The sequence below is a fragment of the Anomalospiza imberbis genome, chromosome 35, assembly GCF_031753505.1.
Source record: "Anomalospiza imberbis isolate Cuckoo-Finch-1a 21T00152 chromosome 35, ASM3175350v1, whole genome shotgun sequence".
Lineage (NCBI taxonomy): Eukaryota > Metazoa > Chordata > Aves > Passeriformes > Viduidae > Anomalospiza > Anomalospiza imberbis.
The window spans coordinates 851,017-863,734 of record NC_089715.1 but is presented as its reverse complement, the minus strand read 5'-3'; the positions used below and the strand labels follow the sequence as shown (position 1 = coordinate 863,734).

The 12,718-nt window shown below is 55.6% G+C and overlaps 2 long non-coding RNA genes and 2 pseudogenes across 2 annotated transcripts; 3 read left to right on the top strand and 1 right to left on the bottom strand.

The window, feature by feature from the left end:
* The window catches only part of LOC137464036 (zinc finger protein 208-like), a 1,110,012-nt pseudogene that overhangs the window by 441,642 nt on the left and 655,652 nt on the right, over positions 1–12,718 (top strand).
* The window catches only part of LOC137464035 (zinc finger protein 850-like), a 1,110,255-nt pseudogene that overhangs the window by 450,304 nt on the left and 647,233 nt on the right, over positions 1–12,718 (bottom strand).
* Positions 7,440–8,768, top strand: LOC137464049 (uncharacterized). The gene is made up of 3 exons (XR_010994056.1): positions 7,440–7,773; positions 7,921–8,041; positions 8,640–8,768. It is a non-coding gene; the product is annotated as an uncharacterized lncRNA (long non-coding RNA).
* On the top strand, positions 9,059–10,162 carry LOC137464051 (uncharacterized). Its single transcript, XR_010994058.1, has 3 exons — positions 9,059–9,240; positions 9,567–9,704; positions 10,082–10,162. It is a non-coding gene; the product is annotated as an uncharacterized lncRNA (long non-coding RNA).

Here is a 12,718-nt window from a genome sequence, read left to right as displayed (position 1 = left end):
TGTCTCTGTACCCATGGACAGAAGGCTCTGTGTGTGCCAGGGGCTCTTGGATGTCTCTGTACCCATGGACAGGAGGCTCTGTGTGTGCCAGGGGCTCTTGGATGTCTGTATCCATGGACAGAAGGCTCTGTGTGTGCCAGGGGCTCTTGGATGTCTCTGTACCCATGGACAGAAGGCTCTGTGTGTGCCAGGGGCTCTTGGATGTCTCTGTACCCATGGACAGAAGGCTCTGTCTGTGCCAGGGTTTCCATAGTGTCTCTGTGCCCATGGGTATGGAATAGCATGGGCCCTGAAAGTGTCAGTCCTGTTGCTTGCACGCTCCTTCCTTTGTATACAAGACGCATCCATGCACACCCCCATGTACAGATACATTAAAACATCAGGGAGGGACAGAGATTTCCCACAGAGCTCTAACTTGGGCATAACTCACCTTTTAGCCGGTGGCCAGGGGATTTTTTTCCCAGCTCTGTGTGAGAAGGTGTCCAGGAGCTGAAGGAGCAGCATTTAGAAGCAGTTTCAGGATTTCTAGGCAGGAAGTGGAGCTGACAACCATCCACGTAACTCGCCGTATTCATCAGGATGTGCTGCTGGTTCTTTGGGAATATGGCCCAATGGAGACACGAGCCTTGGAAAAATCCCAGCTCTCTGTGGGTTTGTGCAAAGGGGGAGCAGCAGAAACACTTTGTGTCTGCTTTGGGGACACAAGGCCCAAGGAGCTGCGGTGGCAGAGGGTGACCTGGGCTGGTGGCAGGTGAAGTCCTGGTTCATGACATCCCAGAGTGGCACAGGACAAAGCTCCAAGCCCTCCCAACCCCAGTGATGAAGTCTTTGTGATGCTGCACATCCTATAGGAAAAGCTGCTGTCACACAATGCACTGGGATTTGTAAGTTTCATTTTCAATACTTTAGGTCCAGGTTTCAAACTGCAATATTTTTGCCCTCAAGAAACAGTTTTGCACAATCCATCTCTCATCCTCCTATTGCTTCAACTCCAATTAAAAAAAAAATCTTAATATTGGAAACAAAACCCAAAGTCTTTAAAATGGATGCTGATGTCAGTCCGTAAGATGGATCCAGGCATCAGAACATGCACAAATTAAATGAGTTCTCCTTTTAAAAAGATCAGTTATCTCTTAATCCAAAGTTCAAGAAGATTTCACTACACATTTGTTTCTTTTTTTTTCTCTTTAATATTTTTCTCGGGTTTTTTTTCTTTTTTCTTTTTCTTTTTAAGAAGATAACACATTCTGAAAAAGAAATGTTCAGCAAAATGAGATACATTTCTGATAAACAATGAAAATATTTACTCCTCTGTTTACTTTTCTCTGGATACCCTGATGTAAAAAATCTAGCAGATATGAGCAGAGGTGTCAAGTGTTTGCTTTGGTCTAAGCTGGAGTTCAGCACTGCTGACATCCTGCTCCAGCCAAGAGTTGCAGAATTCTTTTGCACATCTCGAGCCATGTGTTTGCAGGCACAGCACCTGCAGAGCTGACACACCAGTGCACGTGAATAACTCTGTTACTCCCTCACAGAATTTGGGCTCTGCCCCAGAACAAGGTGCTCCAGCCCTTGGCTCCTGGTTCCCGTGGGGAGCAGCTCCCTTCCCTCTGGCTGAGCTGCTCAGGCAGAGCCCGGCAGCTCCTGGCCCTGCAGGGCTGAGGCTTTTCCCCGTGGCTGGGCACAGACGGATGGAGCAGCACTGCTGGACACGGGCACACAGAGGGACCAGCAGCAGCTGCCTTTGGCCACCTGAGGCTCCAAGGCCCAAACTCTGAGCAGACAGGGCTGGAAGAGACTCGCAGGCTCCCTGCTGGCTCTGCTGCCCCACTTGTGCCCACCTGGGAGCCCCCAGGGCCAGCAGGGACTTGAGATGGCAGCCCTGGGCTCCTGGAGCTTGTGCAAGGAACGGAGCTGGGGACTCCCTGTCCATGGGGAGCTTCCAGATGGAAAAGGCTGCTGTGCCCAGGCAGCTCCAAGGGCAGAGAAAGGAGGGTCTTGACCATGGGATCTGTGCCAGTCCCACAGTCCTGGGCAGCAGCCACTGAGCCCTGGAGGAGCAGAGGGCACAGCAAGAGGGACAAAAGCAGGCAAGGTCAGAGACTGGAGAGAGCCAGACCCGGGAGTAGGAACAGCTGCTCCATTGCACTCTTGAGAAAGCTCTTGACTGGTTCAAAGCACTGAAAGGCATGCAGGGCAGAGAGGAGGCCACACCAAACACTGCTCCTGTTTCCACAGCCTCCCCCTCTCCATGTCCCAGAAGGAATTGGATGGACTGTGTTCTTCTCCCCGAGTCGTCCGGTTCAGCACGAGCAGCTGAGCACCAGGAGCTGAAGGAGCTGAAGTTATTATCTTCATAATAACTTTTATCTGTCATTCTTTCACATTTATCAATTCTCGTCCCCTAAGCGAGGTGCTGGCAGGCGGAGGAGGGAACTCAGTCCCGATACAGAGGCTCGTGCTCGCACCCTGAGCGTGTAAATAAATAATCCAAGCACTGATGGGATGGCAAAGGCTTGGCCTTGAGGGGGTGTTCGACCTGAGATCCTGCTCAGTGAATGTGGGAAATAGTAAAGGTAAGATGATTTTCACAAAGCTTGGAAAGCAGGCCTTAGAAGCAGAAAGAGCAGAGAAACTTAGAGCTGGCTGCAGCTGCAAAGTCTGAAAGTAGAGAAAGTTACAATGGTATAGCAAGCAAGGACTTTAAACTGCTGCTCTGGCCCTTGTACCCTACTCTGCTGGGACAGCAACTCCAGGTCCTTCCTGAGGCTCTGGAAAGGAGCACAAAGGCCCTGAACTCCAGAAACACAGAAACTTGGCAAGTGGAGAGGGAGCCGGCATTGCGGGCAAGTGCCAGCGGGAGTGGATGGGGCTGGAGCAAAACATTCCTTCCTGCTTCTCCCTGAAGCAGGGACACAACCCTGTCCCACGGGGTGGGGGGACACTCTCACCCCGGGCTGGCCACCAGCACCCAGGTTCTCCAAATCCCAGCACTGCCACAGAAAGGCAGTGACAGAAGGAGACATCATCCAGCCACAGGCCGTTCATGCTGGCAGCTCCCACCACTCCGCTCCTCACAGAAAACCTTGGCAAGGTGTCAGGAGCAGGGATGAGGCACGGACATGGACACATGACACAGGTGGCCAAGGCAGAGCAATATGGAAGTGCAGAAGTTTTCTTCTTTCTCCTATCAACATGCACTGGCATGGACATGGCCTCCTGATGGAGGGTGACATCACCGAGCGCAGGATTGTGACATGTCCCCCCTCGCTGCTTAAATACAGACGTGGGCAGAGCCGGTGCCAGTCTGGCTCTGGCCTGAACTCCTACCGAGCCTGACTGCGAGGTGTGGAGGGTCAAGCCAGGTTTCTCTGGTGCTGAGTGGTGCCTGTTCTTGGCAGGTCCCAGTGCCAGTCCCAGAGCAACCAGCAGGGTTTCCCCAGCCCTGCCTGGCTGGGGCAGAGCGTACCTGCAGCACTGACAGGAAACGTCCCCTGGTCAGACATGGGCAGGTGACAGGGCTTTAGGGAGGTGGGAGGGTGTCCTTCTCCTTCCTCCCCTCTCCTGCAGGGTGTGACACTGGCAACAGAGAGCAGCTCCTGATCCTCAGCCCTCCCCAACATGCTGCAGCAGCCAAATATGGCCACAGAGACAGATGGCAACTGTGCCATCTGCCAGGACACCTGGGATGACGTGGCTTCTACTCTGCCCTGTGGCCACCAGTTCTGCCGGAGCTGCATCCTGCGGTGGGACCAGACAAATCCATCATGCTCACTGTGCAGAGGAGCAATAGAGACTGTCAGGTTTTCTGATGATGCCGGTGACTCTCTAGAGATTGTCATCACAGCCCCTGAGCAGCTGCCAGCAGCCACGAGCTCATCAGAGCGAGCTCCCGGCGGCCAGGACGAGATCAGCCCCCATGGCCCTGTGCTGGCCCATCCCTGTTCTCCTCAGGAGACACCAGCCAGAGCTGTCAGTGGTGTCCTGCCCAAGGTCTGGGCAGGACTTTTCCGTCGACGACGGGAACTTCTGGACTCTGTGCAGACTTGGCTGAACCAGAGGATGGAGGCCATCCAAAGGGAGCAGTGGTGGATGGCAAGGAGCACAGAGTGCCATCCTGTATGTTCTCTGTGTGTGTGGGCCAGACCAGGAGGACATGATCCAGAGTCTGCAGGGCTTCCTGGAGGAACACACAATGCCACTGGTCCAGGGCACCATCGACATCACTGTGAGACACTGCAGCTCAGGGGCCCAGAGTCTGCTGCACTTCCACGCTGCCGCAGATGAGGATGACAGCCCAGCAGCCAGCAGCTGCTCCAGCAGCTCCAGTTCCATCTTCTCCAGCTCCCCCAGCCTCTCCAGACCCAACAGCCACAGTTCCCCCAGCTTCTCCAGCCCAAACAACCCCAACTCCTCCAGCCCTAGCAGCCCCAGACCCAGCTCTTGGACTCTACCCAGCAGCCCTCAAGTGCCCACAGAGGAAGAAGAGGAAGCTGCCACAACGGAGGCCACCCCCAGCAGGGGTCAAAGCCATCCCCCAGTTGTGCCGGTGTCCCCAGAGCAGGACCAGCCCCAGGATGAGGCAGGTCCCTCTGATCCATCAGTCAGAGGCACCAGCCTCAGACCCTCTGGTCCCACCCAAGGCAGGCACTGCTTGCCTGGGTGGCCCCGGTGGTCCCTAAAGAGAAGGGCCTCGAACTCTCCCCACCCCTGCAAGAGGCCCCCCTGCAGTAGAACTAGCACGGCTCTTCAACTCCTTTTTAGTAAAATAAATAAATTGTTATTTCCCCCACACAGTCTCTGGGCTCTGCTTCCTCAGCCTTCCCCTTGTGCCCCACCGTGGGTGGCACCCATGTCCTGTGGGGCACCAGCCATGTGCCCAGGGCCATATGGGCAGCTTAATTGTCTTCAAGGCCAATCTTGCCTAAGAAGAAGATGCCTGGATTTTCATTTGTCTCAATGTCAATTCCACTCTTGGAGTTTTTCCCAGCTTTGTCCTTCCCATGGCTGTTTGTGCTAAAATATCTCAGTACTCCATCCTGGATCTTATGAGCATCTGCAAACAGCTGTTTTGTGATGCTAATTACATATCACTTTCCTCTATTACTTTTTAACAAATATTTTCTAAAATATCGATATAGTTACAATTATTGGCACAAATCATATTCATTTATCACATCTCTATCTGGCTTTGTTTGAAGGTGTAGGCTCAAAGCAAACTCCCTTAGTTCCTCCCTGAGCCCTGGCCAAGAGGAGGATGAAACCAGATGTTCCCGCACTAGAAGTTGTGGTAGCTTGTTTATTCAACAGTATAAAATCTGGGCCCTCTCACAGCAAAGTTGGCGGCCTCGCTTGAGGGTGGGTGAACCACATAGGAATTCCCAGTTACTGGGAGTGCTTCTCCAATCCCTTGGTGTGACAGGGCATCCCCAGCTGACGTGTGTGTCGGGACAATGGTCAAGTATTAGGGTAACTGGTGATGTATCTTTCTGAATCCCTACAGACAATCTTTTCTAGAATAATCAGGTGCATTGCTTAGCTTATCCTTTTGTACTTCTGTGCTGCTTTGCCCTACAGTCAATGACACTTCTTCCTTAAGCTGGTGGGGGTGTCTTTGGTGCTGACCCTGCCAGCAAGCCATTCCCTTCAGAATTGGACTCGGTGGATCCCTTCCAACACAGAACATTCTGTGATTCTGTGATCACTTCTACAAAGTTTGCTCAGAATGAGTTTCAGCTAAAAGACTTGGAATTATTTGCTGAAATTAGAGTTGGTAGATGGAACTCTTGTTGGTAAACAATGGAGGGAGAGAACAGCTTCATGTGGGTTTTTGGGGCGTTGCCCCAATTTTGTGGGTTCCTCCCTCCATTTTGGGATCTCACACCTCCGTTTTGGGGGTCTCCACCCAGCGATTTTGGCTTCCACTCCTTCCACTTTGGGGTCCCCCTTTAATTTTGTGCACCCCATTCCCATGTTCCACACATGCCCAGCGACCCCAGTGTGCACTGAATGGCCAGCAAGGGACTGGGGAATGCCGGGACCCACAGTGATGTCAGTCATCCCTCCTGGTTACACACAGGACTCCTCGGCCCTTTTTGGGGTGCCCTGGAGTGCCAAGGCCACGGGGAGGAAATGTCTTTGCTGCCACGCTGGGCAGGATCTTGCTTGGCCCATTATGGCCTCATGTCCCCTGTCTCTCATTGTCCTCTGACAGCCCCTGTGTCCCTGCACCCCTCTCAAGAGCAGGACTTTGGTGCCAGCACCCCCAGGCTCCAAATCCCCGCGTTGGCTCTGTCCCTATGGTATCCCCTCACGGCCGTTGCGCCGGGGCCGTTGTGGCGACAGCCGGCGAGCGGCGCCATGGCGGAGCTGCCGCTGCCCGCCGGGCTCAGAGCCAGCGCCTTCCCCGCCAAGCTGTGGCGCCTGGCGAACAGCCCCCGCGTCCGCTCCGTGCGCTGGGACAGCCGGGCCCGGGGGCTGCTCATCCACCGCTCCCTCTTCGAGCGGGAGCTGCTCAGCCCGGGCGACGCCCAGGGCCCGGCCCCGCACACCTTCAGGGCCACGCAGTTCCGCAGCTTCGTGCGCCAGCTCTACCGCTACGGCTTCCGCAGGGTGCCGGGCCGGGTTGGCTCAGCTGCGCCGGGCGACGCCGGGGCTTGGCTCCACTACGGCAACCCCTGCTTTCGCCGCGACCGCCCCGACCTCCTGCTCCGCATCAGGCGCCGGAGCGCGGCCAACAGGCAGCGGCCGGCGGCGGGGCGGGAGGGCCGCAGGCGCCCGCCCCGCGGCTCCCAGCAGCTCCCCGGGGCGCGGCCGCTGCCGCACGGGCGGGACGGGCGCAGTCGCTTCCAGCCGCTCTCCAGGGAGCGGCCGCCGCTGCCGCCCGGGCGCCCGCCCAGCGGCTTCCTGCTGCTGCACAGGGAGCGGACGCTGCCGGACGGGCGGGAGCTGCGCAGCCCCCGGCCTGGCCGCTTCCAGCCGCCCCCCGGGCAGCGGCCGCTGCTCGCCCGGCGCCCGCCCTGCGGCTTCCACCTGCTGCACAGGGACCGGCCGGTGCCGGCCCGGCGGGAGGGGCCGAGCCGCTTCCAGGAGCTCTATGGGGAGCGGCCGCCGCCCGCCGAGCGGGAGCTGCTGCGGATCCCGCCCTGCGGCTTCTTCGGTTTCTACGGGGAGCCGCTGCTGCCGCTCGGGCGGGAGGGGCCTCGCAGCCGCTTCCAGCAGCTCTACGGGGGGCAGCTGCCTCCCATCGACCGGGAGGTGCTCAGGATCCAGCCCTGCAGCTTCCAGCAGCTCCACAGGGAGCAGCAGCCCCCAGCCTACGACCCGCGAGGTAGGAAAAGAGTTGTAGCCTTGCTTTTCCCCAAAAGGTCATGAAAAGTGACTGCTTGGAGTATTTTTCCACAAGGCTCTGTCCTTCTCGGCCCAAAATTCTCAAGCTTATTTAGAAGGGGCACCTAGAAAGGCAAAAGATTCTCTGCCTGGTTTTCCTGCCTGCTTCCTGTGATGGTTGATCCAAGGCAGCAACAGAGATCTGTGTCCCAGAGCCACATTGTGGAGCGTGACCAATGTGTTTGGATTCTTGCAGCCACCTCGGGCACTTCAGCCCCCAGCGCTCCACCTGGCAGTGCAGGTTGTGCAGCATTGACAGCCTCCGGCTCAGCCTGGAATGCACCTGGCAAAGAGCAATTGCCACCAGTGGATCTTGGCTTTGCCGTGGAGCAAATGATCCGGGAGATCAGGAGATCCCTGCCTGAAAGGTCTCCCTCTGCTCAGGTAACCCATTGGAGGGGAATGGAAGAGGCTGGGCTGAAAGCTTTTGAACGCTGTTACATGGAGAAGGAGAGCAACTGTATCCTTGATGTGATTCCAGCAAAATACTGAATAATCCTTAGTTTTCTTTTTTTCTATTGTTCTTTCAAGGGCAATATGAATGTTGCCCCTGAGTCTTCAGGAGGGGAGCCTGTGAACCGGGCTGCAGCAGAGGAAACTTCATCTGGCACCGAGAGCTGCGAGAACAGTTCCCCAGAGCCCGAGGAGCCTGGTAAGGACAGAGCCCCCGTTGGTTTAGAGAGGTGTGAGACGGCTGCTCTGAGCCTGCCTCTGGCAGGAAGGGAGACGAGAAGAGTTGAGTTCTTGTCTGCAGGGTTGGTGCTTCCTGGTGCCTTTAGTTCAAAGGCACATGCACAACCTGCCCGAGCCCTGCCCTCCACGCCTCGCCAGAGGCTTGGGCACTGAGTCCTCTGCTGTGGCAAGAGAGCAGGGAATAAACCTGACCTTGTGGGAGTTGTGCCACCAAGCTGGGTGTCCCAGTCTGGTTCATACCTCAGCCCCCAGCAGCCTTCAGCCATTTCAGTGAGGACTGTGGTCTCTCTGTCACTGGGACTGTCTGTGTTTCAAGCTCTCGTGGGTGCCATTTGCACTGTGGGTGCTGAGACTTTATTAGAATACTTAAATACTTTACACAGTTCCGTTTTGAAAACTTGGAAGGATCCCTGTTCTTTATAGAGCAGGCTTCAAATTGCCAAGTGAGAGTCTGCCTTTCAGGCCATCTTTTAATGTCCCTGATAGAAGGACAATTGGTGCTCAAGGGACACTTGCACGAGGGCCAGTATTGTCTCAGTGTTCCCTTTGCTTCCCAGATCCCGTGTGATCAACGTGTCCAGGAGGGCTGCCCTGTGTGCCAGGAAGAGACAGAGGGAGAGCCTGTGACCATTGGGCAGGTAGAATTCCTCTGTCTCTAGTTATATTTATAGATGTGTATAGTTATATTTATTGGTATATGTAGTTGTATTTATAGATTTATGTAGTTACATTTATCTATCTACATCGACAGAGATTTGTCTAGTTAATTTATTTTTAGTTTTAGGTGTATATATTTATATTTTTCGATGTGCAGTTATAGTTGTAGATGTCCATAGTTGCCTTTATACATGTGTATAGTTACATTTACATATATATAGTTATATTTGTAGATAGGCATATTTGTATTGATATATGGGGGTTTAGTTACATAGATTGATATCTGTATAGGTGTAGGCCTCTTTTTAACCTCTTCCCCTGCTCTGCTTCCTCCCTCACCTCTTGCTTTTCCCCCGTGCCCCCTGTGTCCCCTCTCCCTGTGCTGGGTCCGAGCTGGCGGCCGGGCCGGGCGGAGCAGCAGTTCCAGCCCCGGGTGTCCCTGGAGCGGTGGGAGCTGCCGGTGGCCCCAGGCACTGTCCCCTGAGGAGCTGCTGAAGGACGGTGAGACTGAGGGGGCTGAGGGGGCGGTGACGCTGAAGGGACGGTGACCCTGAGGTGCTGCTGGGGCTGAGGGCTGTGGGGCAGCCGAGGGCGATGGTGGCACTGAGGTGACAGGGAAGTGGCACAGGCCGAGGGGTGGCGGGTCTAGGGGGACGGGATGGGTCAGGAGGGACTGAGGGGCTGAGAGGACTGTGAGGGGCTGAAGAAACTGAAGGGGGCTCGGGGTTTGCCGAGAGCATGGCGGGGCTGAGGGGATGGAGGGGGCCGGCAGGGAGCACAGAGGGCTCCGGGACTGCAGCTCTGCCAAGCCTTGGAACCAGTTGCAGAGCCTCCACTTTTGCCACAGCTGAAGTGGAGACCTTGAGGACAGCCGGAGACGGACGGGAGCCAGCAGGGAGAAGCTGAAGGCCAGCAGCAAGAGCAGGGAACGGGGACCTGCTGCTGCCACGCTGGAGAGAGCCCGGGTGAGGCCCCAGGGCCGGGGAGGCAGGGTGGGGCTGAGGGTGGCGTGGGCTGTGGCCGTGGGCACTGCCCGGCGGGGCAGCAGCGGGCCCTGCCCGTGCTGGGGCTGCTCAGCGCAGCTGCCCCGGCCGGCACAGGGGCTGTCCTTGGGCAAGGCAGCTGTGCCGGCAGGGCCCGGGAGCTGTGCCGGCTGTGCCGGGCTGCCGGGGCTGCGGGACAGTCCCACCGTGGCTGCGCTCACCACAGCCTGGCCCGCTCGGCTGCTTTTTCTTTCTAACCCTCCTGGGGAGGCTCTGAGATCTTCCCTTCCCTGATGGAAGTGCAGCTGCTGCCAAGGAAAACGTCCCCATACTGACTCAGTGCTCCCTTTGCTTCCCAGCTGTGCCATCTGCCGTCCCTGTCCAGGAGAGCTGCTCTGCACGGGAGGAAGAGCCCGAGGGAGAGGCTTTGAAGATGGGGCAGCAGCAAGAGCAGGGAGCGGGTGTTATAAGTTAAAGTAAATAATTTGTCTGATCCTTTAGGGATTGATAAAAAGAATTTTATTGATTCCAGCAAGCAATGACAAGCAAACAGCGCTGGGTGCAGCCGGGGAGTCAGTGCTCCGCCAAGGCTCACACCGCTTCCCTTTTCCCACGGTCCTTTATTCTCCCCCTTCTTCCGCGTTTGTGGCTTTTCCGGGAGTACTCTGCGCGTGCGCCTCCAGTTGCTAGGGGGTCGCCGCCTGCTCTCTGGTGGTCGTCTGGATGAAGGCTCTCCTCCTCTTCCTCGCTGGGGGTTTATGACCCTGTAACAATCTTTCCATAGATGGTTACACACCTCCAGACCCTAGTTGTACAATCAACTTAAGGAGTCAGCGTATCCTCGGGTTTCCTGTTATTCACAAAAAACCTCTTCCTTTGTCTGAGTTCCTGTTTAATGATGAACAAAGAGACTTCTCTTATCTATTACAAGGGGTCTGGAACACAAGTCCTGTGAGGAGTGACTGAGGGAGCTGGAGTTGTTTATCCTGGAGGAGACTCAGAGGTGACCTTATCACTCTCTACACTCCCTGAAAGGTGGTTGCAGTCAGGTGGGGGTCGGTCTCTCTCCTCACAGCAACTGACAGGACCAGAGGACAGTGTCTTAAGCTGCACCAAGGGAAATTTAGGTTTTATATTAGGAAAAATTTTTTTATGGAATGGGTGATAAATTCCTGGAACTGTCTGTCCAGGGAGGTGGTGGAGTCACCATCATGGGATGTGTTTAAAAAAAGACTGGATGTGGCACTCAGTGCCATGGTTTAGCTGAGGTGGTGTTAGGGCATGGGTTGGACTTGATGACCTTAAAGGTCTCTTCCAACCCAGCAATTCTGTGATTCTGTGATTGTGTGACATCACAGACCAGGTTGTGACATCATATAGTAGGCTGTGACATCACTGGTTTATTATGTGACATCACAGAATAGGCTGTGACATCAGAGCATGCCTGTATGACATCACAGAGCAGAGCAAGCTGTGAGGTCAAAGAGTGTGCTGTGACATTATAGGGTGGCTGTGTTCCATCACTGAAGGTGTTGTGACATCACAGGGTGGGTCTGTGAGCTCACAGAGGTGCTGTGTGACATGTTAAGTGAGTTCTGCCATCACAGAGCAGGCTGTGACATCACAGGATGCCTGTATGACATCACAGAGCAGAGCAAGCTGGGAGGTCAAAGAGTGTGCTGTGACATTATAGGGTGGCTGTGTTCCATCACTGAAGGTGTTGTGACATCACAGGGTGGGTCTGTGAGCCCACAGAGGTGCTGCGCTGTTTAGTGAGTTCTGCCATCACAGAGCAGGCTGTGACATCACAGAGCAGGCTGTGACATCACAGAGGAGGTTGTGATGTCACAGTCGGCTGTGACATTACAGGCTGGCTGTGTGACATCACAGAACAGGCTGTGAGGCCACAGAGAAGACTCTGCCATCATAGAAAAGGGCTCTGTGACATCACAGAGCAGCTGTGTGATGTCACAGAGAAGGCTGAGACAATACAGAGTGGGTTGTGACATCACAGAGCAGACTGCGACATCACAGCAAGGCTGCATAACATCACAAAGGTGGCTGTGCCATCATAGAGCTGGCTGTGACATCACAGGGTGTCTGTGACATCACAGGCTGGGCTGTGACATCACAGGGCAGATTTTGTGATATCACAGAGCAGACTGGGACCTCAAAGAGCAGGCTGTGACCTCACAGGACACCTGTATGAAATCACAGGTGGCCTGTTATATCTCAGAGTGGGTTGTGTGATATTAGAGGGCAGCTGTGTGAGGTCACTGGGGAGGTCACTCCACCCCAGCCCCCCCTCCCAGTTCCCCCAGAGAAGTCCAACGCTGCTCGTGCACAGCGGGGTCCCCTGTCCCCCCGGGTCCCCCCGCCCCTGGTGCCGCAGCCTCCCCCAGAGGATGTTCCACGAGATCGACCCCAGAGCCTGACACGGGGACGGGGGCTGGGGCTGTGGGGGGTGGGACAGGGGGACAGGGACCCCCCAGCAGCGTCCCCGTGTCCCCCAGGCCCAGAGCCTGGGCCAGGGCTCCTTCACCCTGTTACCAACGAGGGCTTGAGAGCGCTGAAAAAATCCCCAGCAAGGGATCAGCAAAAACCAGATTTAATATTAAGTGACAGCACCACAAAGTTCCTTGGCAAGAGTCACTGCTCCTGACTGGACACTTCAGGCATACCAAAGAAACAAAGCAACAACAAAACCGAACAAAATCGAGGCAATCAAACCAGAAATGAGCTGAGACCTGGGGCTTTCATTCCTATGGAAAAGAACTGTCCTTCTCATCCGGGTGCCAATGGCCAGAATTGGGATTTCACCTCCAACACCGCCTGTTGTGACAGACTGGAGGAGATTGTTGGCTGGAAACATTTCATGTGTGGGGAGGAAGGGGCAGGTCCAGCCTTGCCCTGCCCTGGAACCCCAGCCCTGCCCTGCCCTGGAACCCCAATCCCCCCAGAGCCTCTATCCCAGCCCAGCAGTGTCTGCCAGTCCC